At 48.0% G+C, this 7,037-nt stretch overlaps 1 long non-coding RNA gene across 1 annotated transcript; it reads right to left on the reverse strand.

Moving 5' to 3' along the window:
* Nucleotides 1–694: 694 nt before the first annotated feature.
* LOC146027113 (uncharacterized) lies at nt 695–6,752 on the reverse strand. Its single transcript, XR_014454679.1, has 3 exons — nt 6,592–6,752; nt 4,697–4,933; nt 695–856 (listed from the first exon to the last, which is right to left on the reverse strand). It is a non-coding gene; the product is annotated as an uncharacterized LOC146027113 (long non-coding RNA).
* Between the last annotated feature and the right edge of the window lie 285 nt (nt 6,753–7,037).

Genomic DNA, 7,037 nt, shown 5'->3' on the forward strand with positions numbered 1-7,037 from the left:
TGGAACAGTGGTATCAAAGCAGTGTAAAAGGCTGCAGGTCTCTCTGCGATAGGAAGGAGACACGTGTCTCCCACTAGGTCACTCTAAAACTCCATACACACTAAGCATTATTTTAAACTATATTGCTCATTTTGGCCCACCTTGGAGTGTGTACGCTCAATATTCTTAACGATGCATGCTTCCGCCGGTCTTTAACGATGTCCTCCGTCGTCTCTACATGTGGCTCTATTTGACTATATCATCAACGACTGAATGCATGGCCCCAGTTAAAAAGGGGCTGTGGCCCTGTAAAAAGAAATTAGCAGGGGGTGCAGGCCATGTGTGGATGGTTGACTGTCTGGAGGGTGGGACCACCGCTCAGGGAGAGAGAGAGAGAGGAAAGGCTGCCGCTGTAGCTGCCTCTCTCCCCTGCTAAGTAAACAGCACTGAGCAGTGTGTGCTGGGATGGAGAGAGAGGCTGTGCTGTGGTGGCAGCCTGTACGCTCCACTCCCACTGCCTGGTCTCTGAAGCGGGGGAGGGGGCCCGGGGTCCGGGTAAAGTACCCCCCCCTATCAATGCCACTGACTGCATATACAAAGTGAAGACTGAATAATGTCACTGAATGATATCATTAACAATATCATTCAGTGTGCATGCACTATATCATTCCCCCCAAAGTTACGGAAAATCATTGACAATACTGCTCACTAAGAATATCGTCTAGTCGTATACTTGGCTATTAATAAGAGGTTCCCACACATGTGCGGTAGTAGTAGTGGTGGTCATCTTGGTAAGGAATAAAGCGGAGTCATATTGTAGACTGTGCAGTAGCTCACTCCTAAAGGTTCTGATTCTCAATGCAATTTGACAAATTGGCTGTAAAATAAAAATAAAAAAAACTTTCTGGGATTTCTTATTTTTAGGAAAATGAAAATTCAAGAAAGTCAACAATGATGAACAGTGTCCAGTCACACACAGGTGAGTTGGTTTCTGCAGAAACGTGTCCATTCTCTATAAGGAACTGATTCAGAGTGGATCGCATAAGCAAAATCTCAAATAGGCAAAATCATGCTGCACTGCTGGTGTTGCAGATGTAACATGTGCAGAGAGAGTTACATTTGGTTGAGTTGTTTTGACTCTGCAGGGTAAACACTGGCTGATTTATTTTTACACTGCAATTTTGATTTCAGTTTGAACACACCCCTACCAAATCTAACTCTCTGCCCCACCTGAAATGAAACATGGTTTTGTCCATTTGAGTAATATTTTGCTTTTGCGATCAACCCTGAATCAATCGCTTTGTGAGTTATTGAGACCTGATTGCACAGCTGTGAATTTGCGGGCATGGAGATTATCGATAGACTGCACGTGCGTATGGATCATAGAGCGTGGTGCAATGCCATCCTGCTATTTTTTTGATCGCTGGCAAGCTGACTGACAGAAAGCTGGCGTTTGTCTGGTGGTAAAAGGCCGTTTCCTGGGTGCTTGAGGGGAGGGCCTGCGACGTCAGTTCTGGCCCCGATCCGACTGCTTCTATCGCAGTCGCCGAGTATGTCCTAGATAAAAATCTTGTGTGTACTTTTTAATAAGACTTGGAATCATAACAATAATGTCCAGGTAGGCTGGGAATTGTAAATATGCCACAACGATACTAATACTGCAGCAGTTTAATACTCTTTTAGGATATCACTCATTATAAATACACTTACTGTACCAAGGATTAAATGGAATTTTCTGCATCAATTTGAGTGCCTTAATTCTATTTAGCAGAAAAGAGCTGAAAAATCAATTTTTAAATACATTGCAATCAAGATTTAAAAAATGTGTTTTCACTACAAAGAGATCTGCTCAGTTATTTAAATGGCTTCCGCTGTTTGCTAATTATATGGCCAGCCATGTCTCTGCATTGTACAGTCCGCAATAACACTACAAGCAGTGAAATGGGAGAGTTATATTCACTGTTCCAATGTTAAAAATTGATTTTGAGCTTAAAATGGCATTTTGAAAAATGATTCCTGCTGTGCCAAAAAAGAAACACTGTGCATGGGTAAAACGTTGTTTTCTTACATGCACTCTAATCAATAGCATTGTGTCTAAGGGCCTAATTCGGACCCGCTCGCTGCCCCGATAAATTACTATTGACATAAAGCAGTGTTTCCATACTGCCAAAAAATGGGGGTCAAAGGGTCAAAAGTGTTGAGGTCAGCATTCAATAGGTCGACCCAAAAGGTCAACAGGCTCAAAGTTGATATGTTACAGGTCGACAGGAAAAAGGTAGACACATGAAAAGGTTGACATAAGTTGTTCACTCTACCCGGCTGTCACTGCTTACAATTCTGCCTGGCTGGTGGCAACAAGCATTTTACTCCCCCTTGGCAATGAGCATTTAACTGCCCTGTGTTAATGAGCATTTAATCCCCCTTTGCAACGAGCAGATAATCTTCCTTGGCAATGAGCAAGAAACCCCCATGGCAACGAGCTTGAATCCCCTGGCAATGAGCATGTAGATAAGCGGCAATTATGTGGCATAATATGTAATGGGCATCATGGTGTGTGGCATAATGTGTAATGGGAATAACGGTGTGTCATACAATATGTAATGGGCAGGGCTGCCACTAGGAATTTTGGGGTCCCCTCCGCCTTTGCTTTGTGCAGTGCACCAAGGCACCAAGCGCATCGCAGACAGCACAGCAGAGGCAGTAAAGGGGGGGGGGGGGGTTTGCGGCTGGCAAAATGAGCTACCCGGGCCCTTCCAGAGGCTGGGGCCCAGGACAGCTATACACACAGCATCCCCTTGTCAGTGGCCCTGGTAATGTACATCACGATGTGTGTCGCAATGTGTAATGGGCATCACAGTGTGTTGTACAATGTGTTATGGGCATCATGATGTATGGCACAATCTGTAATAGTGCAGTTTGTCTAAGGGGCTATAGCTGGTGCAGTGTGTTTAAGGGGCACTAGCTGGTGCAGTGTGTCTAAGGGGCACTAGCTGGTGCAGTGTGTCTAAGGGGCACTTCTGTGTGGTGTCATATGAATTGTTACTATTATGTGGCTATGCCCTAAATGGTTTGGCGCACCTCCGGCATGCATTGTCCCTATAATTATGTTGATACTCCACCCACATTGTAGCTCCCCATCACAAAAAGGCGTAGCTACAGCACCGCAGCCCCCGCGGTCGCGGGGAGGCGCTGGGTAAGTGCGGGCGCCGGGGGGCTGCGGTGCTATTATAATGCCCCATCCCCCGCAGCTTTACCTATGTTCGCTGCGGTGATCCCGGCTCCCCTGGCTTCATTCTGATGCTATTTCAACGGGCTATCATAAAATGTCCGCCCCCATATAGCAAACAGTTCTATGAAACTGTCTGCTGTATGGGGGCGGCCATTTTGTGATGGTCCGTGTTTAGCATCAGAATGAAGCCAGGAGGGGAGCTGGGACCAGCGCAGCCAATACAGGTAAATATACGGGGGATGGGGGGGGGGCATGGGCGGCCGGAGTGGTGGAGGGGGGGGGGCGTGATTTATTTTCGGCGGGGGGGGGGGGCTCCCAAATTATAGTTACGCCGCTTCCCCCACAATATCCTCAGTGAGGGGCACTAAAATCTGAATACGTCCTGAAAATACAACCCTGGTATATACTGTACACATGCAAAGAATACAAATCAAGCAATAGATGAGGCTGCAGTTTGCAAAACTGCAAATCAAACGGCCAGAATATAAAATACTGTCACATCTGAATTGCTGAAGCACTATCAAGCTTATCAAAAATAAATAGGATAATACTGTATTTATCAGGGAGGCAACAATGGCTTATTGATTATATTAATTTATTATCTTAAACAGGACCTAATATTGATTAATTGTTTTTATTAAAGGGACAATATATATTTTTGCACAAGCTACAAGTGTATGTATGCAATGGTGACTGCTGTGTACTGCGCACATAGGAGACAATTTAATTTTTCGTGATCAGTCTCTCATCTAAAGTGACAGGAGATTGTGGGGTGACATTCATATTGTTTCTCGCACGTCACACCCATGTGAACTGGGATTAGCTGCTAACCCGGACTCTAAACCAGTGATGGCTAACCTTGACACTCCAGCTGTTGTTGAACTACACATCCCAGCATGCCCTGCTACAGTTTTACTATTTGGCCATGCTAAAACGGATGCAGTGCATGCTGGGATGTGTAGTTCAACAACAGCTGGAGTGTCAAGGTTAGCCATCACTGCTCTAAACCAATGTGTACAGTATGAAGCAAATAAAGGGCCTAATTCAGACCTGTTTGCTGTTTGAACAGGTAAGAACAGTCTTTCGAGAATCATTTAGGTGGCTGACTAACTTTAGAGATGGCCACTGCAGTCCGAACTCTGGGCGGGTGCAGACGACATGTGACTTCAGCTGCACCTCCCCAAGCAGGCTTTGACACGCAGGTGGGGCAGAGGTAACATGGGCAGAGAGAGTTAGATTTGTGTGGGGTGTGTTGAAACTGAAATCTAAATTGCAGTGTAAAAATAATGCAGCCAGTATTTACACTGCACAGAAACAATATAACTCCCCCAAATCTTACTCTCTTTGCACATGTTACATCTGCCCCACCTGCAGTGCACATGGTTTTGCCCATTTTGAGAACAAATTTGTACCGTGATCAGATCTGAATAAGGGCCTTTGTTTTTAAATCCAGCTCTGGTACTTGCCATGGAGTCCTCAGCCATTTACCTCACCGCACGTTCCTGGGTCGTTGTACATTCAGGCGCACAGATGTACAACGGGGAAGGATTATACAGTATAGCAGCATTTGCATAAAGATGGACCACTAGACGAAGCTGTGGGGGCTTCTGCATCCACTTCTCAATCAGTCCCGATGGCTCTGCTACAACATAAGCCCATTCTTCATATACCAGTAGATAGTGAGGAGCAGAGGATCTTATCAGCAGCTGATTCGAATACTTCATTCTAAGGGTTGTTAGAAAAAGCTTTTTACTTATTAACATTTCATAAAAGAGACACAAAAATACAATATTTTACTTGACCACATACCAAACTAAGGCCCTTATTCTGACTGAGTCGGATGGCTCAGAGTGCGGACGGCCGGCCGATGGTGTTTGCGCATGTGCAGAGGCGTATCTGCGCATGTGCGAATGCCTCACATGTCCGAACACAGCGTGAGATCCGTGCAGAAAATGATCGTATGGAACCACCCAAGCAGGGTGCGGAGAGGGGCGTGAAGGGCTGATTTTGCTCATTACCATATGCGTACGCCCCGCATTTCATGGGAGTTCCCATGAAAGCACTGGGCGTACGTATGGCAAAACGGCCTTGACGCACGTGTGAGGGGCGGACATATGACATAGCCGGATGCCAGCTGCCCGCCCATATCCCAGCGTTTGCACGGAGAAATGCCCGAGTGGTCTGAAGCACTTGGTGCTGCCTGACCACTCAATCCAGCATTCGATGGTCGGCGATCATCGAATGATGGGGGAGGTTCCCACAGATGGATGAGTTGTTCACCTGAAAAATCCACACGTGGTCCGTTTGGTCTTACCGCATTCGGACGATACGGAAGGCGGCGATAAGAACTCTCGGTTCCTGTCCGAAAATACACATCCGTCCGATTCAACTACAATAAGGGCCTGATTCAGTCCTACTGGCCAGGCAGCGTATATTCGCAGCCTAGCGAACAGGTAAACACCGCCCTGCCAATCGATCCCTGCTGCCCGAATCCCCCCCCCCCCACACTAGCATGCAAGGGATTGTGTACACTAGCACATCCCCTCTTATGCGGCCGCGCGGAAGAGAATCATTCCAAGGTCGCTCACCATCGACTGATTTAACTTCTCTCTCATGTGACGTCACCCCCCCCCCCCCCTCCCCCAAGCAGGCATTGACACGCCTGCGTTCGGAGGGGTGCACCCAGCGCTTTCATGGGCGCACCCACCGTTTATGTGGGCATGCCCATAAAATGATGGGCAAATCCCTGCGCCTACCCCTTGTCCACCCCTCCTGGAGCGAATGGCCCTGCAAGTGTAAAACTCACGAAGCCATTTGCTCCGGGGGTTTGCACATACGCATATTCACGCATGCACAAACCCTGACCCTCGGGTACAAATGCGGCTTGCTACGAGCAGGCCTGAATTGGTCCCTAATTGTGTTTGCAGGCGTGGTTCACTTTCTACAGTATACAGTTACTTTTGCCTCGACCATAGCCTCCCATATTCTGCCATTTCATCTACGGTAACAGCAGGGGGGTAACTGACGGGTCTCAGTACAGCAGACACAAGAATCAGGCTTGCCAACATATAATGATACAAATATCATGTTGAATGGGGAAGAGCAACAAACAACTTGCACTGAGCTCCCCCGATGGAGCCTGGCTCAAACCTAATGGCCATTTGGGATGCCGACAGCAGCAATATTTTGGTGATGTATCAATTTTTTAAGGCACAAAGCCCTGGCAGATCGCTGTGTGCTGAACGATCTTTCTGAGCGATCTAGCATCGCTGAGGACGTTCAGCAAATCCCCACATGTGTAGGCCCCTTAAGAGTGGAAGTCTTGTTACAGGAAGACCAGTGAGAAGAGTATTGCAATCTATTGTTAAAAATAATGTACTAACGTCTGTCCCATCTCCGACATGCATGAGCACATGGGCATGTGCTCAACATCTCCTACTGTGTGCTCCGCCGGCTCCGAGCGCAGGAAGCTAGCCTGGCGTCGGAGCTGTGCCGGCACCGCCAGCTCGCTCGCCCGCCTCCGCCGTTGCCCTGCCCGTTCCCCCCCGAGAGACATGCTGCTGCTATGTGAAATTCACATTTCACAACACGTCTCCCGCACGCTGGACCACTAGCCAATGGGCGCTTGCGGTCCAGAAGCCAATCAACTGGTGGCTGCTGGACCGCGAGCGCCTATTGGCTAGCGGTCCAGCGGGAGATATGAATACATTACATAGCAGCAGTGCGCGTCACTCTCCCGGTCCCGGACACAGCGGGGAGCTGGAAGCCAGGAGGAGGGGAGGGAGGGGAGGACGCGGCGCAGCGCAGCACAGCAGAGGGAGGGGTGAGG

Source organism: Crinia signifera, chromosome 8 (assembly GCF_055691185.1).
Source record: "Crinia signifera chromosome 8, ASM5569118v1, whole genome shotgun sequence".
Lineage (NCBI taxonomy): Eukaryota > Metazoa > Chordata > Amphibia > Anura > Myobatrachidae > Crinia > Crinia signifera.